This window comes from Herpailurus yagouaroundi, unplaced genomic scaffold, assembly GCF_014898765.1.
Source record: "Herpailurus yagouaroundi ecotype Mexico unplaced genomic scaffold, PumYag 163, whole genome shotgun sequence".
In the NCBI taxonomy this organism is placed as follows: Eukaryota; Metazoa; Chordata; class Mammalia; order Carnivora; family Felidae; genus Herpailurus; species Herpailurus yagouaroundi.
In genome coordinates, this window is record NW_024412404.1 from 68,168,024 (window position 1) to 68,184,033 (window position 16,010).

Sequence of the window (16,010 nt, forward strand, 5' to 3'; positions counted from 1 at the left end):
GGATACAAGTCTTTTATCCAATGGATGTCTTTCACAGAGCAGAAGTTTTAATCTTAATGATGTCCAACTTATCCTTTCATGGATTGTGTTTTTGGTGTTATACCTTAATAAGTCATCACCAAACCCCGGATCACCTCAATTTTCTCTTATGTTACCTTCTGGAAGTTCTATAGTTTTGCATTTTACATTTAGTTCTAGGATCTATTTTGAATTAAGTTTTTTGGTGCAAGGTGTAAGGTCACTGTCTACATTTTTTTTTTTTTTTTTGCATGTGGATGTCCACTTGTTCCAGCGCCATTTGTTGAAGAGACTGTCCTTTCGCCATTGTATTGTCTTTGCTCCTTTGTCAATGATTAGTTGCCTGTACTTACAGGAGTCTGTTCTTTTCCAGTGATTGATGAGTCTGTTCTCTCACCAATACTGTGCTGATTACTGCAGCTTCACATAAGGCTTGAGGTCGGATAGTGTCAGTCATCTGACTTGGTCTTTCTTCAGTATTGTGATGGCTACACTTCAGAATCAGTTTTTGACACCTACAAATTAACTTGCTGGGATTTTGATTGGATTACATTGAATTTATAACTAAAATTGGGATGAATTGGCATCTTGACAATATTGAGTCTTCCTATGCATCAGCATGGAATATCTTTCCATTTATTTAGACTTTCTTTGATTTCTCTCATTGGAGCTTTATAATTTTCCTCATATAGATCTTATATGTATTTTGTTATATGTATATGTTATATGATTTATAACTAAGTATTTCATTTTTGCCAATGGAAATGCTATTGTGTCTTACATTTCAAATTCTATTTGTTAATTGCTGATATATAAGTAATATATAAAAGAAACTGACTTGTACATTGAATTTGTATTTTGCAACTTTGTTGTAATTACTGTTTAATTACAAGAGTTTTTTGTCATTTTTTGGATGGGATTTTCTACAAAGACAATCACGTCATCCTAGAAAAATTTTCTTTCTTCCCTCCCAATCTCTATACTTTTATTTCCTTTTCTTATCTTATCACATTAGCTTAGTCTTTCAGTATGATGCTGAACTTAAGTAGTGAGATGGGGCATACTTGCCTTTTTTCCAGTTTCAGAAGGGGAAATATCTAGTTTCTCATCATTAAGCATGGCATTAGCTGTAGGTTTTTTTTGTAGGAAAATTGAGGAAATGCCCTTCCATTCCTAGTTTGCTGAGTTTTCATCATGAATGGATATTGGATTTTTTCAAATGCATTTTCTGCATCCATTTATATGATCATACGACTTTTTGTCTTTAGCCTTTGGATGTGATGGATTACGTTAATTGGTTTTTAGAGGTTCCATCTTGCATACCTGGCATAAATCCCACTTGATTGTGGTGTATAGTTTTTTTTAAGAGAGAAATTGTTGGATTTGATTTACTAATATTTTTTGAGGATTTGTATACCTATGTTCACGACCTGTATTCCATAGTTTTTCTTTCCTGTAATGTCTTTGGTTTTGTTACTAGGGTAATGCTGCCTTTATAGAAAGAGTTATGAAGTTTTCCCTCTGCTTTTAGTTTCTGGAAGAGCTTGTAGAGAACTGGAATCATTTCCTTCTTAAGTGTTTGGTAGAACTTATCAGTGAAACCATCTGGGTCTGGGGCTTTTTCTTCTTGAAGATTATTAATTATTGATTCAATTTCTTTAATAGATAACATGAACATTTTTAAGGGGACAAATAACCTTCCTTTTTCTCCTTATTAGTAAAGCATATATGCTCATTGTAAGGGTGGTTAAGAAATGACCATATCCATGGCTTAGTATAGGTTGTTTAAAATGCTTTTCTAAGTATATCCTCACTTTTATAAAAATATGATCACAGGACACCAAAGTTTGCAACCGAAATTTCCATTTAATATATATATGACTATATATTTTCATATCAACAAATAACAGTTCTAAGTCTTATTTTTAATTAGCAGTTATCATTCAAGTAAATGATATACCATAATTTATTTCACCAACTTCCTACTAATTGGCATTTAGAGGATCTCCATGTTTTTCCTTTATAGACGACACTGCAAATAACGTGCCCGAATGAGCCTCTTTGCACCCAAGCTTGATTCCTTGCCAAATTACTGCCTTGCATCAAAAGGCTGTGTCAGTTTACACCCCACAGTGTGAGTGGGTCTGTCTCCTGTGCTGTGCTATCGACCCAGTGAATGTGAACAACAAAAATCCCTTACATGTGATCTGGTCATTACATTTTATAGATCACATCATCTCATTTCATGCCCATGGCTTCCTTGAAAAGTAGACCAGGTAAGGTTTTATCATCTTGTTTTCCACACAAGGTAAGACCAGGCAGAGGTCACCACAGCCAGCCAGTCTGCAAAGCTGTACCCAGACCTTCACCCTCAGACTTCATCACCTAACTCACTACTCCTTCCTCTTCTAGAAAACAAACAAATTTAGTTAAAAGTTCTGGAAACCCATCCTCTCTCATCACCTTGGTCACACTAATATGTACAAACATTGTGGTGTGGTTGTTCTGAGTCCTGGTTCCTCTCTGTGACCTGTGTTTCCTTATCTCTCTGTGTTCTTGATGTGCTGTCCCCACTCTCAGGAGCACCCTTTCCTCTTGTGCTGGCTCCATATTCTTTAGGCCTCAGCTCTTGGGTTGCCTCCCTCATCCTGTGCTCCCAGGAGCCCCATGTCCATTCCTTGGGCACCCGAGGCAACCAAAAGCCTCAGGGTCAGCTGCCCCTTAACACATCAGGGTTACTCATGCTCATGGCATGCCATCTGCCTCTGGGCTACCCTAAAGGTTGGCCTGTGGCTGTAGAACTCCACTGGTTTTTGAGGAAAGCCCCACCCAAATGCAACTTGGGTGACCCAGATCTTGAGCTGGACTCTTTGCCTTGTGGACTTGGCTATGTCTGGATTTGGTTTTTATTTCAACCATCTGGTCATGGTGGCCATTTCTGAGCCTGTGATTAAGGTGCACTCTCTCCTAAAGCTGTTCAGGTGACTCCTGACTCCATCCTAAGCCACCTTTTCCTGGCAAAAGGATGTTGTAGTGTTTATCTGTCAGTGTTGATTCCCCCTACACTGTAAGCTCCTTGAGAACAGAGGCCAGTGGCTATTATCTGTGTCCCTGCCATTAGCACTGTCATCTTCTCACTCACCAGTCCAATCACCCACCTAAGATCCATCCGTCTACCCACCATCTATCTACCCACCATTTTTCTACATACCTACCATCCATCCATCCATCCATCCACCCACTAATCCAGCCAGCCATCTGCCCACCATCCATTCACCCATCTATTCATACATCTGTTGACCCACCCAAGCCCTCCTTTTCTTCCAACTTTTTGATTCCTTCCCTTTCCCCTTTCCAGGGTGTTTGAGGAGCAGCTGTGGAGCCTATGTGTCTAGAGTGAGGTGATAGAAGAGTATAGTAAGAGAAGGTGATATCAGAATGGAGGTGATCCAGGTTATGCAGAACCTTGCAGGTCCTGATGAGGACCTTAATTGTGCTCTGAATGAGTTGGGAGCTCTTAGGGGTTTGAGTAGAGGAGTGATGAGATTTTGGATATGTAGAAGAGACACTGTAGTGTGGAAACAGGGAGTGCCGTTGGGAGGCCATTGCAATAATCCAAGTGAGAGGTGGTGGTGATGGCAACGGTGGAGGAAGAAGCCACTGGGGTCTAGATATATTCTCAGAGTAGATCCAATACAACTGCTGATGGGATGTGAGGGAAAAAGAAGGGCCAAGAGTGACTCAGGGTTTTGGTCTGAGCAACTAGAAGGATAGAGTCCATCAGTAGAGGTGGAAAAAGCTGTGGATAGAGCAATTTTGGAGGGAATTTCAAGGGCTCTACTTTGGACACATCAAGTCTGTGAGATGAGGAGATGTCTGAGTGGAGATGGTCAGTGAGTAGCTGGACACAGGTCTGGACCTCCAGGGAGAGCCTGGACAGTGGTACTTATTTGAGAATGTTGCAGCGGAAGTCACAAGACTGGGTGAGACCCCAGAGGAGGGGCTGAGGAGAGAAAAGAGAAGTTGGATGATGAGCCTGAGCCCTTCTGATGCTAAGAGATCAGGAGCGTGATGGCACAAGCCCAGGGAACCGGGAAGAGCAGGCACGAGGGAGGCAGAGAGCCAGGTGCTACTGATAGTGCCTTCTCACCCTCATCTGGACCTTTGGCTTCACTGTGGGAGAGGCCACATGCCTGTGACAGAGTAGTTTGGGTGAGGTGGTGGGGACAGAGGCTTGGGAGAGGGTGAGCAGAGAGTACACACTGATACTCCATCAAGGAGCCAGGAAGTGGCAACAGCTGAAGGAGGAAGTGAGGTGAACCTATGGGGATAGCATCACATTTGATGGAAAATGCCTGGTATTGTGGAAGAAGAGAAGGTAAATTCTGGAGTGACCTCACATCAGGTGAGAGTGGCCATCAGAAGAGGTGCTTTGTGGGGCATCCTGGATCACTCCAGCCCTAGGTTGAAGGTGAGAATTTTGAGGCTTTGGGGCCATTTCAGTAATTCTTTGAAGACCAGGGGGCAATGTGGGGCCTGTCTACCCTGGATCTGTAGACATAGAGTTCCTGTGCTCACCCTCAAGAGGAACTTGGAATGAACAGCTTGGCTGGAACTGAGCTTGAAGCTTGGCTGCAGCTTCCTCCCCAGGAGGATGCTGTCCAGGAGATGCCAGCTCCTCGTAGGCAGCAAGGGCCCTGGGCACACTGAGTCTGTGACACTTCTGTGCCTCCTGGGCTGTTCTCCAACACAGCACAGCTCATGCTGAGCTGGGGCTGTCTGCCCGGCCTCTGCCCCCTGCCTGACCTGCTTCACCCAAGGGGGTGTGTTTTAGCTTGAGCCCTGTTTCTGAGAAAAAGTTTGTGTTCTTCAGGCAATTGGGGAATTCTTAATAAACCTCTTGGTACCCAATCAAAGTTTATAGTTCCAGCCAACTTTGATGGGAGAAGTTTTAACAGCTGGGAGACCAAAGTGCTGTCTTCCCAGGGGCATCATTAAAAAGAAGGTGGGTGGGCTGCCGGAGCCTGAGCAGCCAATGGGGGGACATGCCTTGTCAGGCCCCAGTTGATGACAAGTTGGGTGGTTCTGGCTTGTTAGGCACAGGGAGATGTGGGACCCGGGACTCTAGGGCATCATCATGAGCATGATGAAGTCTATCCCAGTTACTAACGACACCAAATTCACTCAGAGGAGTTCGGCTCAGAGAAGGCAATTAGTTTTAAACAATTATGTTGTTGGACACAGCCTCCGGAGAGTGGGGTGGCTGCAGCAGGAGGCAGAGCCAGGAGAGGGGGCGCTGTGGGAGATGAGGCGTGTTGACTGCTTCCCAGCCTCAGCAGACGTTGGATTCCCCAATTTGTGTGGAATTTTCCTGCAAGGACTCTGGCTGCCACACTCAGTTGGGACAGGGTCTGCGGGCTGCCCCAGAGCATCATGCAGTATGGCTGCGACCTTAAACACCAGCAGGCTGCACACCATGGCAGGTCTCCAACACTTCCCCACCTGCACCCAGAACACAGTCACGCCAGGCAAAGGGCTGCTTGTTCACCCCTTTTGATTTCTAGTAAGCTATGTAAGTATGTGGCAAACAAAACTTTGACAGTACTTTGCACTTATTTACTATTTATTTATTTATTTATATCGAGGTCTGATTGACAGATAACATTATATTAGTTTTAGGCATACAACACAATGATTTGGTATTTGTGTATACTGAGAAATGATCACAAGTTTAGTTAACATCCATCACCACACATAGTAACAACTTTTTTTCTTGTGATGAGAACTTTTAACATCCACTCTCTCAGCAGCTTTAAAAAATACAACACAGTGTGACCCAATGTAGTCACCGTGTTGTGCACTACATCCAGTGTGCAAACTTTTTATTGAATCATAAAATGCATAAAGAAAAGTGCCCAAACCTTAGGTGTATCATTTGATGAATTATTTGAAATGTTTGAAATATCTGAAAGAGACAGCACATGTGAACAGGGGAGGGGCAGAGAGAGAGGGAGAGAGAGGAATTCCCAAGCAGGCTCCAGGGCTTGAACCCACAACTGTGAGATCATGATCTGAGCTGAAGTCAAGAACCAGACACTTAACTGACTGAGCTACCCAGAGACCCTTGATGAATTCTTAGGAACAGCACACACGTATGAAACCAGCACCCTGCTGAGAGCCAGATGGACCCCATGGCCCCCAAATGTAACCATGATCTTAACCACCTACCACCACAGATTAGTTTTGCCTGTTTTTGTCTTTATGTAAGCGAAACCACACGATGTGCTCTTGTGGATGTGGCATTTTCCCTCAACATCATGGCTGTGAGGCTCTCTCAGGAATCGTGTGCAGCTGAAATTCATTCCCATTGCACGAACAGATCACGATTCACCACTCAACTGTTGATGGACATTTAGGTTGTTGCTCTTTCAGGGAGAATATGCACGCATTCCTTTTCTTTTTTTTTTAATGTTTATTTCTGAGAGAGAGAGGCAGAGATGCAGAGAGGTGGGGGGTGTGGACAGAGGATCTGAAGTGGGCTCTGCGCTGACAGCAGAGAGCCTGACATGGGTCTTGAACTTGCAAACTTTGAGATCATGACCTGAGCTGATGTTGGATGCTTAACTGACTGAACCACCCAGGTGCTCCCTTTGGGCACATATACAAGAATGGAATCGCTGGGTCATAGGTCTGTGTCTGTTCAGCTTTAGCAGATGAGCAGTCTTTCTGAATGATTGCTGCACCGTCCAGTCCCTTAGGGGGTGTAGGAGCACTCTCTGTCCTCGTCAGCACTTAGTACTGTCTGCATTTTAGCCATCCGGGAGGATGTGTCACATTGTGGTTTCAACTTACATTTCCTGATGACTATGAAGTTGGGCATTTCTTCATGCTCATTTGCCACTGGGATATGAGTCAGATCTCTCTTGGTCTTGGATTTGAGAGCAGGACAGGGCTTCTGTGGGAACCCGTTTATCCCCACTGACCAGCAGGGCTGCATTGCACCATGCTGTGTTTCCTTGGAGATGGTGGGCCAGGTCAACCTCTTTGTCCCAGCACATCTCCCAAAACCTTTCTGTTTGAAATGCATGTGGTTGGCTAACAAGCTCCTCTTAAATATGAAGAAATGTTGGATGGGGCCACAGAGTTGCTGTGAGCTTCTCTGGGCCACACATCAGGCATTACTCGTCACTCGAGGCAGCACAGCCTCGGCCAGGAGCCGGGGTGGGCCCTGCTCCCCGTCTCAGTGGCTCTGTGACCCTGTGCTCCATCTGTCAGCTGTCAGCGGCTCTGTCGTCATGCCCATCTGCACAATGAGAGTGACCACCATGTCTGCACTGCGAGGACCTGGGTTCCCCCTCACCTGTCCTGTTGGCAGGACGAAGTGGGGCTAGAGTCTCACTTTGTTGAAGAGACTCATGGTTACATGGTGAGCACAGCGCAGACCCATGACCTGAGTCTCTGTCCACCTACTGTCTCCGACTTGAATGCAGTGACTCAGCCTGGCAGCTGTGAGCGGAGGGGCCACCCTGACAGCCCCCGGGGATACTGTCCACGATGATTTCTACTCTGAAGATGACTGAGTTGCTCTGACTGCAATTCTTTATTTTTATTTACTTATTTATACTTTAATTTACATCTGAGTTAGCATAGAGTGCTATAATGATTTCAGGAGTGATTCCAGTGATTCATTCCCTACGTATAACACCCAGTGCTCATCCCAAGAAGTGTTTTCCTCAATGCCCCTTACCCATTTAGCCCACCCCCCTCCACAACCCCTCCAGCAACCCTCACTTTGTTCTCTGTACTTAAGAGTCTTTTATGTTTTGTACCCCTCCCTGTTTTTATATTATTTTTGTTTCCCTTCCCTTATGTTCATCTGTTTTGTCTCTTAAAGTCCTCATAGGAATGAAGTCGTATGATTTTTGTCTTTTCTCTGACTGACTAATTTCACTTAGCATAATACCCTCCAGGTCCATCCACGTAGTTGCAAATGGCAAGATTTCATTCTTTTTGACTGCTGAGTAATACTCCATTGTGTGTGTGTGTGTGTGTGTGTGTGTGTGTGTATATATATATACCACATTTTCTTTATCCATTCATCCTCGATGGACATTTGGGTTCTTTCTGTACTTTGGCTATTGTCAATAGTGCTGCTATAAACACGGGGGTGCGTGTGTCCCTTTGAAACAGCACATCTGTATCCTGTGGGTAAATGCCTAGTAGTGCAATTGCTGGGTCATAGGGTAGTTCTATTTTTAGTTTTTTGAGGAGCCTCCATACCATTTTCCAGAGTGGCTGCACCAGCTTGCATTCCCACCAACAATACAAAAGAGATCCTCTCTCTCCGCATCCTCGCCAACATCTGTTGTTGCCTGAGTTGTTAACATTAGCCATTCTGATAGGTGTGAGGTGGTATCTCATTGTGGTTTTGATTTGTATTCCCCTTTGATGAGTGATGTTGAGCATTTTTTTCTGGACACAATTCTTTAAGAAAATATTCCTGGGGCGCCTGGGTGGCTCAGTCGGTTAAGTGTCCAACTTTTGGTTTTGGGTCAAGTCATGATCTCATGGCTTTGTGGGATTGAGCCCCCTGTCAGGCTCTGTGCTGGCAGTGCAGGGCCTTCCTGGGATTCTCTCTCTCCCTCTTTTGCTGCCACTTCCCCACTTGTGCTGTCTCTGTCACTCTCAAAATAAATAAGTAAACTTAAAAGAATTAGAAACAAGAAAATATTCCTTTTGGTATAAAGCACCGTTTACTCTATGATTATTACATTAGTTGTTGTGATCACGATCATCACAGTTTCATTCCTGCTGAAGTGAATAGAATGTCTGTACGTGGCTGTGTGCTGTGTGTCTCTGCTCACTGAGCAGCTGGTGAGCCCTGGCTTTGGGCCGGTGGGTCGTTGATGTGGCTCTGACCCCAGGTCACAGGTGTGCCCGTCAGCTGGGGTCATGACAGGCAGCGGGGAAACCCTGCTTGTCCCCTGTTGCTTTGATGTTCATATTGCTATACTGTTCATATTAGGTGTAGGTCATCTGGTCGTACAGTGACTGGGTAATAAGGCACCTCAGGTCTTACCAGCTTACTTCGGAAAACAGCACGGCAATATCTTTATCCACTTACCATGTGACCCAGCAATTTCACTCGTAGGTGTTTACCCACGAGGACTGGCACTGGATGTACACACGGATGTTTATGAGTGTGTTTATAGCAGCACTGTTCATGGTAGCCCCAAACTGAATGTGACCCAAGGTCCATCACCTGGATAAGCAGTGTGGGATGGTCACATTGTGGTATCCCACACAGCAACACTAGGTAGAGACGAAAAGAATTACACAGGACAATGTACTGCATGCCTCACTTACGTGCTATTCTAGGAGGGGCAAGTCTGAGTGACTGGGAGCTGCTTAGATAGAGGAGACTGGTCTGCATTTTGATAGTATTGATGGCCACACTATTTCATGCAGTTACCATGACGCATCAGACTCCACACTTTACATGAGTGAATTTCATCATATGCAAATAACACCTGAATAAAAACCTCAGTGGCTTAAAGTTGCATTGCGATCGCATCGAACAAAAGCCCTCTATTACCCCTCATGAGTCTACAGCTGCAGTTTTCCTGGCTTGGCTGTGTTCAGTGAGGTGTGTGTGGGTAGCTGTGGGCTGGTTGGGCTCTCTCATGGGCTTGGGGGATGCACTTGCTCTCCTCCAGTCCTGAAGCCATTTGTGACCCAGAACTTTGGAGCTGGATGATGGCAGGTGGTTGTTACAAGGATTGTCACTCTTCCTTTTGTTACCATGCTGCATCACATTAACGGATGTTTGTGCTTTGATTCATCCTTGAATCCCAAGGGTAAATCCCTCTATCATGGTGTGTGAGCTATTTAATGTGCCACTGAGTTTGGTTTGATAGTATTTTGTTGAGGATTTTTCTACGTATGTTCATCAGGGATATTGGCCTGTGATTTTCTTTTCTTATAGTGTCTTTGTCTGGCATAAGTATCAGGGTAATCCTAAAATTTACACAAAATCACAAAAGACACCGAATAGCTAAAGCAATCATGAGAAAGAAGAACAAAGCTGGAGGCATCACACGTTCTGATTTCAAAAGCTACAGGGATTAAAACAGTGTGGTCCTGGCCAAATCCAGACATATAGGCCAACAGAACAAACCAGGGAACCCGGAAACAAGCTCGGGCAATGGAACTGATCTCCAGCAAGGTTCCAGGAACACACGTGGGTAAGGATAGCCTTCCAAATGTTTTTGGAAAATGAGACCCTCATGTAAGAGGATGAAATTGGACCCTGGTCTTACACATAAATAAGCTCAAAATGGATTAGAGATTCAAATACAGGCCTTGAAACTGTAAAACCCCTAGAAGAAAACACAGGGGAGAACCTTCATGCCATCAGTCTTGACAGTGATTTCTTGGACGTGACACCAAAAGCATAAGCAACAAAAAACAGAAGTAGATGAGTGGGGTGATGTCAAACAACAATCTTCTGAACAGCAAAGGAAAGAACTAAGAGTGAAAAGATTGTCTGCATTTCCACATTCATTGCAATAGTAAAGACACAGAAACAACCTAAGTGTCCATCAACAGATGTGTGGACACACACACACACACACATACATGCAAATATATAGACACATATACAAATACATCTGTGTATACACATATATACAAATATACATATACACATAGACATACACACATAAAATATTCATATGCATATGCACACATACATGCAAATATAAACACACATATACACATATACATGCAAATAAACACACATACACACATTTATACACACATACACACATGTACATGTACACACGCGCACACACATGCACACACACATACACACATGCATACAAACATATATACACATAAAGACATACACACACATATATGCACACATACACACAGACATAAATAGACACACACATATACTCATATGCACAGATGCACACACATGCACACATGTACATATACACATGTACACACACATAAACACACATATACACAATTCACATATATACACACATACGTATACACACATACATACAGTGGAATAGTATTCACCCTTAGAAAAGGACATCCTGCCATACACGACCTCATGGGTGAACCTGGAGGACATGCTAAACAGAACGACCCTACGACCCAGCAAGAGCACTGCTAGGAATTTACCCAATGGATACAGGAGTGCTGATGCACAGGGGTGCCTTGTACCCCAATGTTTATAGCAGCACTTTCAACAATAGCCAAATCATGGAAAGAGCCTCAACGTCCACCAACTGACGAATGGATAAAGAAGATGTGGTTTATATATACAATGGAATACTACCTGTGGTGAGAAAGAATGAAATCTGGCCATTTGTAGCAACGTGGAGGGACCTGGAGGGTATTATGCTAAGTGAAATAAGTCAGAGAAAGACAGATATCATATGTTTTCACTCATATGTGGAATTTGAGAAACTTAACAGAAGACCGTGGGGGAAGGGTAAGGGGGGAAAAAGAGGAGGGAGGGAGGCAAATCATAAGAGACTCTTAAGCAATGAGAACAAACTGAGGGTTGATGGGGGGTGAGGGAGAGGGGAAAGGGGTGATGGGCATTGAGGAGGGCACCTGTTGTGATGAGCCACTGGGTGTTGTATGGAAACCAGTTTGACAATAAATTATATTAAAAAAAATAAGCCAGACACAGAAGGCCAAATACTGCACCGTTCCACTTCCATGAAGCACCTAGAAGAGTCCAATTCATAGAAACAGGGTGGAGTGGTGGTTGCCAGGAGCTGGCCAGGGGGACAGGAACTTGTGGTTCAATGGGCACAGAGTCTCAGTTACACAAGTAAGTTCTAGAGATTTGCTGCATGACACTGCTCACGTTGACAACACTGGGGCATACACTTGAAAGTTTGAGAAAGGAGAAGGTTGTGGAGGCAGAGCCCAGGGTGGCCCCATGTCCCCTGCTGTATAATTCTTGAGGGTGAGTGGGACCTTTTTCTTTCTTTCAAAGCAAGTTTTTTTTTAAAGTTTATTTATTCATTTTGAGAGAGAGAGAGAGAGAGAGAGAGAGAGAGACGGAGAGACAGAGATAGTGCAAGTGGGGGAGGGGCAGGGAGGGAGAGAGAGAGACAGAGAGAGGGAGAGACAGAGAGACAGAGACAGTACAAGCAGGGGAAGGGCAGAGAGGGAGAGAGAGAGAGACAGAGAGAGAGAGAGAGAGAAACCCAAGCAGGCTTCGAGCTGTCAGCACGGAGCCTGATGTGGGGCTCGAACTCATGAACCAAGAGATCATGACCTGAGCTGAAACCAAGAGGCAGATGCTTAACCGACTGAACCCCACCAGGCACCCCCCCCCAAGCAAGTTCTTTATTGTCCACCCAATCATCAGTTGTTCAATGGGGCCTAGGGCTATACTTGGTACATTGTATTAGACACTATAAATCACAGTGTCTGTCAGTTTGAGGCATACAAGCTAAACATTTCTCAGGAATTACTCCATGGTAAAAGTAAAATCTGGACTGGGCGCCTGGGTGGCTCCGTTGGTTAAGTGTAGACTTAGGCTCAGGTCATGATCCTGCAATTCACGGGTTTGAGCCCCATGATGGGCTCTGTGCTGACAGCCGGGAGCCTGGAGTCTGCTTCAGATTCTGTGTCTCCCTCTGTCTCTCTGCCCCTCCCCAGCTCACACTGTCTCTTTCTCTCTCTCAAAAATAAACAAACAAATAAATAAACAAATAAATAAACAAATCTGGACTTATTTGCCAGAATTACAATGAGAATTTTTAAAAGTCAACTTTTAAAAATGTTTATTTATTTTTGAGAGAGAGTTGAGGGGGGAAGGGAAGAGAGAAAGAGATCTGAAGCAGGATCCGTGTCGTTAGCGCAGAGCCCAACATGGGGCTCAAACTCATGAACCATGAGACCATGACCTGAGCCGAAATCAAGAGTCAGACTCTCAACCGATTGAGCCACCCAGGTGTTCCTTAAAAGTCAACATTTTAGGGGGGCTTGGGTGGCTCAGTTGGTTAAGCAATCGACTCGATCTCAGCTCAGGTCATGATCTCGCAGTTTGTGAGTTTGAGCCCTGCATCGGGCCTGCACTGATGGTACGGAACCTGCTTGGGATTCTGTCTCTCCTTCTCTACTATGCTTGTGCTCATTTTCTCGTTCTCTCTCAAAATAAATAAATAAACTAAAAAAAGTCCACATTTTATTTATTTATTTATTTTTTAAATGTTTATTTATTTTTGAGAGAGAGAGAGAGACACAGAGAGAGACAGAGCACAAGCAGGGGAAGGGCAGAGAGAGAGGGAGACACAGAATCCGAAGCAGGCTCCAGGCTCTGAGCTGTCAGCACAGAGCTTGACACGGGGCTTGAACTTACAAACTGTGAGATCATGACCTGAGCCGAAGTCGGGCCCTTAACCGACTGAGCTGCCCAGGTGCCCCAAAAAGTCAACATTTTAAAGAAAAACACTGCACCTCACATTTATCCTGGTGTGAAATTTCTTCCTAGTAATACAACTTCATTGTTATCAATAAATAAGTTCTACTTTGTTAAAATTTGCCTTATATTCCCCTTGTCTGTAATTTGAATGAAGGCTTTTTGAAAAAAAGACTTTAAAAAGGTTAAGCAGTGGAAATACCTGGGTACAAATGTGGCCAACAGTTTTCTGGGCAAAAGGCCTCTAGTCTAATGAGTGAACCCAGGTCATCTCCAATTAGCTTTTATTAATATTTTGAGGACAACGTAAAGCACTTGAGAGTGGACAGCAACCAGCAGACATGCAAAGGGGGCGGGACATCACTCTCATGATGACGGGTTACGTGGGACTCCCTCTGGGTCTGGCCCTGCTGGCCTTGAAGGAGCCACGTGGCCTCAGTGCTGGCAGCAGCCAGAAAAAGAATGGGGACCTCAGTCCTGCAGGTGCGAGGAGATGAATTCTGCCAAGAACCTGAGGGAGCTTGGAAGTGGGTCCCACCCCAGTGGAGCCCCAGCTGACATCTGACTGCAGTCTGGCGAGACCCTGAGCTGAGGGCCTGTGGAAACTATGAAGTAATAGTTGTGAGCTGCTAATCTGTGATAATTTGTTATCTAGCACTGGAAAACTAATATAGATGGTTAAGGGAAGGATGGTGGAATGTGAGGCTGAAGATAATGTTAAAAGAAGCAATTACTGAAGAGGCTTTTAGGTATGGGCATGAGAGTCATCTGAGACTACTTAAATAGCACTTCTCCAGACTGCACAGGTGCTTTTGGCCACAGGTAGGTGACCTGGGGTGCAGAGGAGAAGCCCCTCCAGAGGCTGGTCCCCTAGAGCCACCCTCAGGAACTTCTCAGGCCACTTCTGGGCCAGCTGGTTCTGAGTGTCTGCAGTAGTGGCAAATGTCCACCTTAGATAGTGACCCACTATCCTGAGTCCAGGATCCTAGGCTGGCAGGTTTTTCTAGCATTGAAGGCACTGTCTCACTGATGTCCACAGAAGCTGCTGGAAAGTCAGCTTCCAGTTCCCTGGGACCATCTACTCCCCTGGCTGCTTCTAAGAGTTTCTCTCTGTCCTTGATGTCCTGTAATTTTGGTGTAATGTGTCTGGGCATCATTTATATTCATTCTGCTCAGCATTCATTGACCTTTATTGAATGTATAGATTTCTATTGCCCATCAGTTTTGGAATATTCTCAATTATGGTCTCTTCAAGTATTGCTCTATACCAGGGACAAACCTTTTTTTTTTTTCCAAGTTTATTTATTTATTTTGAGAGAGACCAAGAGAGCGTGAGCAGAGGAGGGGCAGAGAGAGAGAGAGAGAGAGAGAGAGAGAGATAATCCAATCAGGCTCTGAGCTGTCAGCACAGAGCCTGACACGGGGTTCGAACCTATGGCACTATGAGATCATGACCTGAGCCAAAATCAAAAGTCAGCTGCTCAGCCGACTGAGCCGCCCAGGTGCCCCAGGACAAGCCTCTTCTGGAAAGGGTCAGAGAGTACATACAGTTGGCTGGCAGGTCTCAGTCTTCCTGCCCACCCGTCCTGCTTCGCAGGCAACCACCGATCTGCATTCTGTCACCGTTGATCAGTTTGTGTTTTCTAGATTTTTATATATCACACTTTTCCCATTTGACATCATTACTTTGAGACCATCTATGTTGCCTGTGTCAATAGTTCATTCCTGTTTATTGCTGATAAATCCAGCATGTGGATGCACCGTGATTTGTTTCTATACCTTCTCATGGAGCTTTGAGGTGTTTCTGGCTTGGGGCTATCACAAAGAAAGCTGTTATGAACATACAATTACAGGTCTTTGAAAGACATATGCTTTCATTTTTTGTGGGTAAATACCTAAGAGTGTGATGGGGGCCATAGGGTGGGTGTGTGTTTAATGTTTCAGGAAGCTCCACTTCGTTTTCCAAAGTGGTTATGTCATTACATTCCAACCAAGACTAGCGATCTGAAAATATCTTCTCTCAGACTATGGCTTGTATTTTCATTATTTTAGCTGTGTTTTTGAAGACCATAAACAAATTTTAAAAAATCTTTATTTATTTTTGAGAGAGAGAAAGACCACCAGTTGGGGGAGGGGCAGAGAGAAGGAGACACAGAATCTGAAGCAGGCTCCAGGCTCTGAGCTGTCAGCACAGAGCCTGACACAGGGCTTGAACCCATGAAATATGAGTTCATGACCTGAGTCAAAGTTAGATGCTCAACTGACTGAACCACCCAGGCACCCCCCATTCCCATTAAGATTTAAATTTTGTTGAAGTCCAGTTAATGATTTTTTTCTTTTATGGACTTTGGTTTGCTTTTATGTCTAAGAAATTTTTGCCCAACCCAAGGTAAAAAAGATTTCCTCAAATGTTTTCTTCTAGGAGGTTTAGGTTATATTTAGGTCTATGAGTTTATTAGTATATATGGTGTGAGGTATGGATCAAAGCCTGCTTTGGGGAATAAGAGATACCTGAATTTTCCAGTATTATTTG